Source organism: Podarcis gaigeae (assembly GCF_964106915.1).
Source record: "Podarcis gaigeae genome assembly, chromosome: 1".
Taxonomy (NCBI): Eukaryota; Metazoa; Chordata; class Lepidosauria; order Squamata; family Lacertidae; genus Podarcis; species Podarcis gaigeae.
The window spans coordinates 60,565,965-60,578,438 of NC_139678.1; the positions used below are offsets into that span (position 1 = coordinate 60,565,965).

At 38.6% G+C, this 12,474-nt stretch overlaps 1 protein-coding gene across 4 annotated transcripts in view; it reads left to right on the top strand.

The window, feature by feature from the left end:
- Positions 1 to 12,474, top strand: part of NELL1 (neural EGFL like 1) — a 376,161-nt gene that overhangs the window by 179,022 nt on the left and 184,665 nt on the right. The gene's annotated exons all lie outside the window — the stretch shown is intronic.

The following is a 12,474-nucleotide window of genomic DNA, read 5'->3' on the forward strand; positions in this document are numbered from 1 at the left end:
ATGAGGTTACCGATGCATGAATCATAGTGGCCAACCTATCTCTAACTAGAAAATAGCATAGTTGACATATTAACATAAGTTGAAAAGATGTGTCCCTTGCCCTGCAGATCACATGGCGTTTAAGGGACAAAGATGCATCTAAGAGCCAAACCCCAACCTAACCTATTCCTTCAGAGGGAGTGAAACCCTTTCCAGGCCTGATAAACTCCCCAACACATAGATTGTCTGTCTTATGATTTATACTGAAAAGGATATACCAAGAGCTCTGGACAAAAGTTTCAATATAAGGAATAATTCCTACTCGAGAGTTGAAAAGAAAAACGTGTATATTCTGCTAAGAATAACAGCTTTAAACTGATAGTAAATTTAAACACAACGTAAGTGCGACAGTTTTAAGATAATAGTAAATTTAAATACAACGTTTAAGTGCAGAAATAATGTAGTTTCAAATATGCAGTGATATAGTATAAAGGTACATAAAATACCAGTACACAACAATTGTTTTATACAAGTCTCAATGGCAGTCAAAAAGAGTCCATATTATATAAAATCAGAATAAAGAATAAAGAATCAAATAGGGCCAAAAAGGAGTATCCAGAGTGTGAATCAGATGTACGACTCAGTAGTGGTGACCAGGGTGACCAGGACAGGGCCCTGTTTCGGAGTAAACGCCTTCTTCAGCTGGTAATATCAAATATCTTCTTCAGCTGGTAATATAAAATAATATGTCAAAATAGATCAAGGTTCTTCAATACCATAGATAATCAATATAATAAAGTATATACATTCTAGAGTGTATTAACACATATCATCATATTTGGTTCCATACCTCGGTTTTTTGAGGACTATAAATCTGTTGGAAGTCTATATCATTCAATTCTTTTATGTTTCTTTTTCAACATGCGTCTAGAAATGAGAATTTACAAGAGTTGTTATTTCCAGTCAAATTGTTTGTGAAAAACGGACATTAAATGAGTGTTTTCTCACCTTAGATAATTGAATCCAAATTTTCTTGCGTTTCTCTGTGCGTTTTCTGTTAGGGAGTGAGATCATTGTCTTATATGTGTGTCTGTGGGGGAGGAGGATAGGCTCTCCCTTCTTATGATTTAGTCTGTTGACCTTCAGTTTGTTGGTCCTTATGGATCAGGCTAGATTGGGAATTTCCAGCTTGGTGCATATACCGGTAGTCTGTTTTTCTCCTAGTTGTGTTTTTGTGTGTGTCCTTCATAGAGATGTGGATATCTGAGTGCAGAGCTATATTTTTTGGATAAGAAACTGAAGTCTGCAAAATGCATAAATTTTTGCATATATGTGTATTAATACGGTATAAAGGAGGCATGGCATAGTATCTACATTTGACTTTGTTTGTTAAAATGTATTACATTACTTGATAATTATAAAACATCATTAAAAGAGCCTTCATGTACAAAAGTGAAAATATACCGTTCAGTTTACGTGAGAATATAATTTGTGCATTCTTTGCAGAATATACACAGTCCATAGCAAAAATGTACAATGTAATGCATTTGTGATTTAGCATAATGATAGATCTCTGCTGCATGAATTACACCTCCAGGCTGTTGTGTGGTGTGCTGTAATTTCATTGCGATAATTAAATCATCCGTGAAACAAAACAAAATACCAAACTCAACACATGTTAATCTAATGCATTTATAAGATATTATTTATTTATATGTGTGAGAGAAGAAATGTAAATTAAAAGTTGCAAATGCTACTGAAAGTCATGCATAAAGCTTTCAATCCAGTTTAAAAAGATGGTGTGATGAACAGTTGGAAAAATTAAGTACAAAGCTTTGTTCAATGACCTGTATTGATAAATTATTACCAGTTAATTAATACATCACTATCCTGATGCCAGTTCTTTTTGCAGTTATGGGTCAACATCTGAAAGGCACGCAGGAATAATCTTTAATATTTTTGAAGAGTGGCCTAGATGGCCATAGGATATCTGTGTTTCTTCCATACCATGACCATCAAAAGTAGTTATTGACTAGCTTGTAATTAAGGATACTGGTGCAGCACACTTACCCAGTATTACTTTTTCTGGAACTTGCAAAGCCAAGTGCCACCCCCAGAGGATCCCTGAAGATGCCTGGCATCATCATCAATATCATTTTGCATTCCTTAAGGGGCCCTCTTCTGAGTATCTTCAAAGGTATATTTAAAAAAAATAAAAAATAGATGCTCCAAAATTATTGTTTCTAAATGATGTACTATTACAGTCAAAAACGGACCTGAAGATCCCCTGCAAACAAGCAAACCAGACAAGCAACTAACTTCCTGTTATAATCATGCAATTCTGGAATTCCCCCTTCTCACATGGTTCCTATTCATTCTTAAACATCATTTGAGTAGCTTATAAGTTGTACTGATTGTTGGATATGGATGGAATAACCAAAATTCCCTATGTTATTTGCACTTTATTACAAATAATGCCTTCTGTACTGAATTCAACTAACAAGCTCTGTCAGGGAGTTGTCCCCTGCCCCTGCCCCCCATGCATACCTTATGTACCCCCAAAATAGCTCAGGGTTGGGTGTTAGGAGAAACCCCAGAACAACAGGTGTGGGGAGGGAAGGAGCTGAAATGCTTGCCCCAATAGAACAGTTACCTTAGTGTGACGTTGAATTCCTCCCAGTATGTCACCCCAATACTTCAAAAGGCTCATTCAGGGCCTTTCTTCATTCTCTTTTGTCCAGGTTATAGGATGGCACTGGGAAGGCCCTCCTTCCTGTCCAACTTCAGATCAAATCCACAGTGGAATCAGGATTCACCAAACCCCCAAATGAATCAAAGTATTATGATCTGCATGGATGAACTTTACTTAAGTGGTTTGTTATCTTGAGACTGCAATCTTTGGGCATAATTGCCTGTGTTTCTTTCCTGTTTTAGGAACCAGAATTCATTCCATGAATCAAGTAACATTAAATAACACAAAACATATTGATGGGAGAAAACTCTCAGTTATCACACAAACTTTGAAATAACAAACAAACTTGGTTCTAGGTAAAGGCCTGATAATATACTAAAAAGCGATATTTTGTAGTAAATAATATTTTCTATTTACATACTGTATTATGTTATACAAAATATTAAAATAATATTATGGGGTATGGCCATATTTGCCATCCCAGTTCAGAAGTTGTTGATCTATAGTATAATTATAACAATTCTCTCCCCCCCAAATTTATTCTGTGTAATTGGCAGCTATTATTTCATCTCCAGTACAGTGTATGTTCCAGAGTTTGGCATACACAAACCTTTGAAGTTTCTTCCTTGTTTTAAGTGTCAGCTTGTCGTTAGTCAGAAATTAGTTCCAGCTGTTCTGAGACCTTTATGCTCTTCTTCAAGGTTCAGGTATGCCAGGATATCTTAAGTGAACATATGAGAGCCCTAACTACAGTAATTGAAGATTAAGTTGAGAACACAATGAGCATAATCCAGCCAAAGCTGAGCACTTGTTAGTTCTGTCGATTTCAGTGAGAAGTGAAGTACATGCTTAACTCTCAGTGGGATATCAAAGTGCACGACTTCAGCTTCATTGTACTCAAAACAAAACTTAGCTTTTTTCAGTAGTGCAAAATCTGCTATAGGCATGAGAAATTCTCACAAAAGAATACATTTAAAATATAATTGGGCACCTTTTCCCCACACAAAGCATTAAATATAAGCTGTGGAATCAAATCTAATAGGTAGGATTTTTTAATAATAAAAAAATAAACCTCAGGGTGTAAGGCTGAGTCACTAGGACACAGTTAAATCAAATTAAGTTACCTAAGACTTATTACGATACTTTCCATAACAGGAGCATGAATATCTGCAAGAGGTGACAGGTTCATTGAATGTTAGCTTGTGAATTGAACTTCGAAATTGCATTAGATATTACTTTCAGAGTCAGTAGGCAAGGCCCTTACTTTGGAAAAATATGAGTAGGACAGTGTAAAAAAAAAAAAAGAGAATCGAAATGTTACTATCTTTGTATGTCAGCAGACTATGTAGCAAAAGTTCTCAATACTTTTGTTTCCTGTCCTACAGAGAGCCTCCTACCGTATTGTAAAATTCTTTTTTTGTAGGGATTGTTTATAACTATAACATTTCATATTATCAAACTGAATTTACTTTAAATCAGTCCACATTTGAATCTGAGATTGAAATGTATCCATTTATTTAAACTGTACCAGTAACCTTTTGCTGACTAACGTTTTGGCAGTTGATGGGAATGACTGTCCAGTTAACAAACAAGTATTATGTAATCCAGGCATAGGCAAACTTGGCCCTCCAGATGTTTTGAGACTGCAATTCCCATCATCCCTGACCACTGGTCCTGTTAGCTAGGGATGATGGAAATTGTAGTCCCAAAACGTCTGGAGGGCCGAGTTTACTTATGCCTGATGTAATCTTTCAGCACTATTTCACCTTTCTTTTCCTTTTTTTCTTTCTGTTGGAAACAAATATGAAATGCAATATGTAATGATTAAATTAAAAGAGATATTCCTATGAATATACACTTGGTTCATTAACATATTTTAAGACTATAGATAACATTGGGCTGGATCCAGAGCTGCATATCCGTAAACAGAAAGCTTTCTTATGTTTACAGAAATATCTGCAATCCAATGGAAACTCCTGCTGAATAAACAGTGAGGAAGGTGGTTCTCCCTGCAGCCTTTTGGGGCACCTCCCGCAGTGTGCTCTGGGGAATCCTGGAGCTGATTTTCAGGGGGCACAGGGGGCTGCAGGGGAAAGGAGGAGCCAGCAAATACGACCTCCCACTTTTTCCAGTTGGAGTAAGCAGGATTCCATTCATGGGAACTGGAGCTACTATTTAGGTTGGCGTAAGGACCTTGCTATGGTTTACATGGTGCTGTATTTGAAACCAGTGAGGAATCTGCTCCTGTAAGCAAATTGGCCAGTTTGCAGGTTTTTGCCTACTTCATAGCAACTCTCACAACTTTGGCAGATAAGGCATTGGGCTGGATCCTTAGTCACATGTGTATCCTATTAAAGGAGTCTAGGAGGAGTGTCCAGGAGTCCACACAGGGACTGAAGGGCCAAAACACCTCTCCCAATGGTGCCCTGTGTGAGGTCATGGGCCCCAATCCATGTCAGGGGCATCTCCCCAGCACAGGGTCAACCCCACTGGGTTCCTATCTATTGGGCAACAGGTGGGCTGCTTAATGCTGGATACATGTTCAGTGCCTTAGCCAAAACTACTCTTACCTGTAATCAATAAAGTTGTGGCCTAATTCAACCCAATACCAATATCCTATGTTTATTTTCTTGGTTCTCCCTGCACTGGCCTCAGACATCATATGCCTGTGGCCACAATAAAGTTGCACAGGCAGTGCAAAATCACAGGCTTCCTTTTTTATATTAATTTGCTGAAAGCATTTCTTGAAAAAACAAATAACTCAATTTTAAAAGTATTGTGCCCCTTTTCTTAATTTGTTGTTGATATGTATTCAAAAAAACAAACGAAAACACAAGACCTTTGAATGTGGTCTATAGGAGAGTGAGGAATTGCTCTTGAATAGTATTAAATTATATGTTATTTTTTTAAAAAAAAATTAAAAATAGCTACCTAAATATTATTTTCCCCTCAAGCTGACACCTGAGTTAATGTAAACAGCTGTTTGACAGAAAATAAACTTGTTTTGTTAAAATACTTGCTATCTCAAATCCAAAGTCACCAGAAAAATAGGATTACTGCCTGTGAATGAGGTGATATAGTGGTAGATTATACCTTTAGGCAGAGTGCTGAGCAAGAGGTAGAATGCTGGATGTGGAATCCAAGAAGGTACCCTGGCTTTGAGAAAAAGAATCTCTCTATTTTTTAAAAGCAGCTTTTTCTCAAGAGTGATTAAAATTCCTGAATTTCATTCCTACTTCTAATCTGCCTAGAAACAGAATCCTGCTCTTTCCTAAGCATATTGTACAAGCTTCAAAGGGAGGTAGTACATACTGGCTTTATAATGCAGCATGATTCTGAATACAGTGGTACCTTGGGTTAAGTACTTAATTCGTTCCGGAGGTCCGTTCTTAACCTGAAACTGTGCTTAACCTGAAGCACCACTTTAGCTAATGGGGCCTCCTACTGCCGCCGCGCCGCTGGAGCATTATTTCTGTTCTCATCCTGAAGCAAAGTACTTAACCCGAGGTACTATTTCTGGGTTAGCGGAGTCTGTAACCTGAAGCGTATGTAACCTGAGGTACCACTGTACACAGGTTGTTGTTTTTTTAAGAAGGAGGGTAGGCATGTTACATACAACGGCATTTTCACCAGCATATCTATCTTGGCTGTACTGGCATCTTGTAACATATTCAGTTGGTAGGGCTGCAGTTTTTAGCCCTGCTGTTTTTATGAGAACAGGACTTGTTCAGCAGTTATTTAGGAAAGTGTGTCATTACACATGTGCAGAGCACCATTGTGTGTGTTTTTGTGTGTGAGAGAGATGGAATAGGAATGCCCTGTCACAAGCTAGACTTCATTGCAACTCAAAGGGCCTCTCTGGTGGTTCCATCAGAGACCGTACTGCTATCTGAGATGTTCCTTCAGATAGCTGGGTCCAAAGCCATATAGGGATTTATATGTCAAAGCTATCACTTTGCATTTCATGTTGTAATGAATAGGTGGCCAGAGCATATCTTCCAGCTGCAATTTCCAAACTGTCTTGAAGGGAAGCCCCACATAGAGTGTATTTAGTATTCTAACTGAGAGGTTCTAAGGCATGGATTGCTGTGGCTGGTAGACTTCCTTGTCCAGCAGCTGGTATACTAGTTGGGAATAAGCAACTCTGTGCCACCGTGTCCACTTGGGTCTCCAGCAACAAAGTAGAGCCCAGCATCAAACACACTCCTGATTCTTCAAGAGAAGTGCAAAACTACTCAGAATAGACCATTCCCCTAATTCTGGAGGCTAGGAAACAGCAATCCACAGCTCCTCTTGCCTGGATTCATCTTCTGTTCAACTGGATTCCATCAGCCCATTGCTGATTCCTAACAGAGTTAAACACCTGCACAGCCTCACCTTATCTTGATGTAAATGAGATATTGAGCTGGGTGTCTTCAGAATACCAGTAACACTTCAACTCATAACCCCCCAATGACTGCTACCAATGGTTTCATATAGATGGTTGCCAGATAGTTCCCAGGACTGATTCAAGGTGCTCACATGGTGTTTAAAGCCCTAAACAACTTAGGCCCCAAATGTCTACTTCTACTCCTACAGACCCTAGGGTATTCAGCTTGACAGAAGGGACTCTCTTGGTTGATTCGCCACCCTCAGAAGTGTAGGGAATAATGGCCCAGGAGAGGACTTCCTCTGTAACAGCCCTTAAATTGTAGAACTCCTTCTCCACATATATGCATCTATACAGCTGTACGCTGAAGACAGTTAAGGTATTGCCAATTATTGAGCCAGTGTAGATTTCACAGTAGACTTATAAGATCTGTTGCTAAAGAAAATAATCAAATCAGGTAGCCTGGATTTTTGATTTTTTTAATGCCTGGATAATTTTATGGCCATTATAAACCCTAGCAGTTGTAAAAGAAAAGGCAAGTAGACCTGAATAGGGACTGTGGACTTACCTTTCTGTGTAAAACTGCATACTTAAGCAATTATACAAAGTGTGTTCATATTTTCTCATTAGATATGACATAATAGATCTGATGTAAGTGACCAATTTTAGAATAATGCTGTGACATTAAGTCTCAATTTGGTCACTTAATGATCTGTTATTTCTGATTTAATGATAAGTGCTAATAGATTCAAAAATGCTTTGAAATTGTAGATTACTTTGTATATAACTAGGCATGTGAGTGCTGCAGATCCTGTGAGTGGCTATGATTAACAGATGGGAGGGAAAGCAGCCAATCAGAAAGGATCTTGGTGTTCTCCTGGTACTGCACATATCAGAACAACAGTACTTAACACCCTGTTTACCCAGGGGAAAAGCTTTAAGGGAACTAAATCTGAGGAGATACTTTTTTGTGCCAGGTACTTATGTATGTATTCAGGCTGTATGGGAAGAGAGAAGCTCTGGCAGACATAGCAGTTGTTAAGCAGCAGAAGAGTGGATCTTTTCATCACACTAATAAAGAAAGGAAATATATATAGTTTGTGCTCTGAGCTGTATGTTATACTCCCAGTTGGGATTGGCACTCCAGTGGCATCACCTCTCTCCCCACCACCCTGCCCCCATACTTCATCCCTACTCAGGGTGTTAACTCTTGAGTTGATCTTCACATAGTGAGTTTCATTGTCCTCTAGTGTGTCTGCTAAAGATGCAGTGCAGGGACCATAATGTTTGTTATGTAGAAGAAAAATAAAAATATTTGTTTGTTTTGTCCATTTCTAGTCAAAGATTATCTTAACGATATCATTAGAAAGTTGCATGGGTATATTTGGGTACAGTCTATCTTTTGCATCTGGTTTCTGTTCTGAAACAGTGACTGAGAAACTATTTTTTAAAGAGAATGAGGGTGGAATTATTGATTTTAGCCCTTGGCAATGGATTCTCAGTTCTTTGATTTGTTTCTTTCTGTGGAAGAAGATCTCTGTTTGTGATCACACACATGGAATTTAAAATGCAATCTGTCCTTGATATTCTTAAAATGGTACTATCCTTAGGGCCGGATATTCATCTTTATGTGCTGTTGGTTGGCTGAAATGTAAGGTATTGATAAAGTGCTAGAATGCAATAAAGTGCAATAATACCAAAGAAAAGACTTGCATTAACAAAGGTATAATTCGCTTTGGAATTGCGCAAACAATTAAGAGTGGCTTATAAATAAATAATTTAAATAAATAACATAGATTAAAACATATTTTGGAAAGGTGTAAATAATGTCCAATTAAATATCTAAAGTATGCAGATTTCCTCATAAAATGCCAGCATACTATGTGCTTAGAGCAAAATTGTTCAGTGTTTATGCAAATGTCACAGAACATTGTAATCTCCATAGACCTTTGGCTAATCGAGCATTCTATGGCTTTTAAAATGTATTTGTGGGAGAGGGGTTATTGTTTTGTTTTTGTTTTATTATGTATTTTGCGTTCTCATTTTGTGTTTTTGTTGTTGTGAGCTGCCCTGTGATCTTTGGGTGAAGGGTGGTATACAAATCTAATAAATAATAACAAATTTTGTACCTAAGTGATTTCACTTTTTGAGAAAAGCTGTATTTACACACAGGGATACAGGAGAGGCTGGTAGAGAGACTGATAAAGAAGAGACATTCCTTTAGATATCTGGACTCCAAGTAGTCTAGGGATTTATAACACTTTAAATTTGGCTCAGTAGAATACAGAAAGCCAATTCAAGTTCTTCTAGATTGGTGTAAATATGCTCACCAAACAGGATCTCCTAATGTCCTCAGAGCTGCATTATGCACTAGGTGCAGCATCTGAACAGCCTTCATGCCCTGTGTAAAACAAGTTACAGTAATCTAACCAGAAGGTTACATAAGCATAGATTACAGTAGCTAGTCTGTCATGATTCAGAATGGCCATATTTTAACCAGCCAGAGCTAGAAACAGACACTCTGAGCCATTGAGGCCACCTGAATCTCCAGTATAAATACCTGACCAAGCAATACCTCAAATCTATCTACCTGTACTTCTGCCAGATCCAAGTGTTCCTTCTAGAGGAGTGCAACCCCATCCAGAATAGGTATCTGCTCAATTCCCAGATCCAAGAACCAACAACCCACAATCTAGTTTGTTACTGCTTCCAGACACCTACCTGATTCTGGTAGGTAAGAGAAACAGAATTGGTTGGATTCAGTGATTGTAAAAGGAGGACGGATAAAGTGGGTCACACTGGCAATTCTCTTTATTCTGAAGACTGGGATGTTGGCTTTAACAATGCCTGAGGAAGAATCTGAAGCAATTATGGCTCTTTCCCCTTTTTATTTAATCATTCATTCATTATTTTTGTTTTATATACCACCCTATACCCAGAGATCTCAGGGCGGTTAACAGAAAAGATCATAATATATAAAATAAAAACAATAACAATCACCCAATAATACCCATGGAGGCAATGTGAGGAAGGAATCTCTGTGTGAAAAGGACAATGGACTGACAGATTTAGAGGCAGTCTAGATATTTAGAAGCAGTCTAGATTCCAGAATACTGGATTTTAGGCATCTGGAAAAAGCTAACAACATTTTGGGTATCTGAAGAAGTGTGCATGCACACGAAAGCTCATACCAAGAACTGACTTAGTTGGTCTTTAAGGTGCTACTGGAAGGAATTTTTTTTGTTTTGACTATGGCAGACCAACACGGCTACCTATCTGTAACATTTTGGGGGTATTGGCTATTACCCTGGAGATCTAATGGTGGGACACCAGATTCTGGGGCATCTGTTAGTATCGGTGTCTAAAGCTGTACCGTCACCTATTCTTAGCTGTATATTTGTAAATAAACACAAATATTGCAAAGCGTCATATGTTTCCTGGGACCAACTTCCAAAGCAAAAGAAAGCCAGGTAAGCATTGCACCCTGCTATTTCTAATTGCATGGGGAATTGGAACACACATAACAATACACTCTTTCATTTTCCCACCATGCTACAAGTCCTGAACAGCACTAAAAAGCTCCTTCTCCAATCAAGCTGTGGACCCACCACAATAGTTTGCTTTGAGTCACCACTTACTTGTTGCCATTGTCAAATCAGTTTGGTTTTGAGCTGTGATGCCTGACTATTTGTGATGGTAAAGTATTCCTTGTAAAGGGGGCACACAGAGATAAGACTGAATTTCATTACTGACAAATCATAAGTTCTAGGCTTACCATACATCAGGAAAATTCCTGACTTGTCCTGATTTTTGGGTGTAAAAATGGCATTGGGGAAAATTTTGCTGAAGCGGCAAAATGTCAGGGGAAACCTGTATGGCAATGCAATGGAAAAAGCAGCGGAAACAGCTCAAAAAGCTTAAAATCACTTTTTGGGGGTTAGGTTTCCTCAAAAAAAATGGCAACCCTAGTAAGCTCTTCACTGTGATAAAAAGGGGCACTTAAAAATGGTGAGATGATAGATCTGTGTTAGCAGTTGTATAAATAAAGGTAGCTTAAAAATTTGAGCAACGTTGAATAATAAAGTAGTAAGGCAGTACTGTAGCTATTTTTCAGTATCCTGAAAGTACTTGAAATTGAATGACAGTATCTTCTTTCACACACATCTTAAAAGGCCAGTTCTTCAAACTGTTTTGTGTCCAAGTACAGATACCATGTATAAAATGCACAAAAAATATGTCAGGAAGGATGCACAAACATGTATATATTAAGGCTTCCATCTTTAAAGTACATGCAATTGATAACAACAGAAGGATCAGATACACGTTCTTCCCCACCCCTTTAGTGACTTGCATGATTTGATTTTTACAGCTCAGTGAGAAGTTAAGGTTCACTGTCTTCAATGGTGGTATGTTTGCAGGTAAGCAGGCATAAGGCCTGGGACACGGGTGGTGCTGTGGGTTAAACCACAGAGCCTAGGACTTGCCGATCAGAAGGTCGGCGGTTCGAATCCCCGCGGTGGGGTGAGCTCCCATTGCTCGGTCCCTGCTCCTGCCAACCTAGCAGTTCGAAAGCACGTCAAAGTGCTAGTAGATAAATAGGTACTGCTCCGGTGGGAAGGTAAACGGCGTTTCCGTGCGCTGCTCTGGTTTGCCAGAAGCGGCTTAGTCATGCTGGCCACATGACCTGGAAGCTGTCTGCAGACAGACGCCGGCTCCCTCGGCCTATAGAGCGAGATGAGCGCTGCAACCCCAGAGTCGTTCACGACTGGACCTAATGGTCAGGGGTCCTTTTACCTTTTAGGCATAAGGTTACAGCCTTAATATGTAAGATATTTTGAAATAATTGTGGTGTATGTGCACCTCAGAACGTAAGATGAGCCTGCTGGATCAGGTCAATGACCCATCTGGTCCAGCACCTGTTCTTATACTGGCCAATCAGATGTGGGAAGCCTGCAAGCAGGACCAGAGTACAACATTTTGTCCACTTCTGAATCTCAGCAACTGGTCTTCAGAGGCATGCTTCTGACAGTAGAGGGTAGAACATAGTTATTGTGACTGGTAGCTGTTGATAGCCTTACCCTCCAAGAAAACAAATTGCTTTCAAGAAGTAGCCCTTGTGAGAAAGGTCTTAGTGGCATTAATCTATATGCAAAAAAGGCTGAATCCATATCCTCAAAGCAAGTACATTTGCTTAATAATGTGGATTTATCTTATATTGGCTTTTACTTTTGAGAATTAGATTTTAAGCAAGTTTTGCTTGGGGAATGCATGTAAGATTGAAACATTCCTATTAAAATTCTGAGAATATAATTTCTATTGATAACTTCTTCTCAGAAGCTGTAGCTCTTTGAATGTGATGTATCAAATTTAATTGTTTGCGTATTTGCTTTGGAATAATTTTGAGTAATAAAAATAATAGCTTTTTAATCTGAGC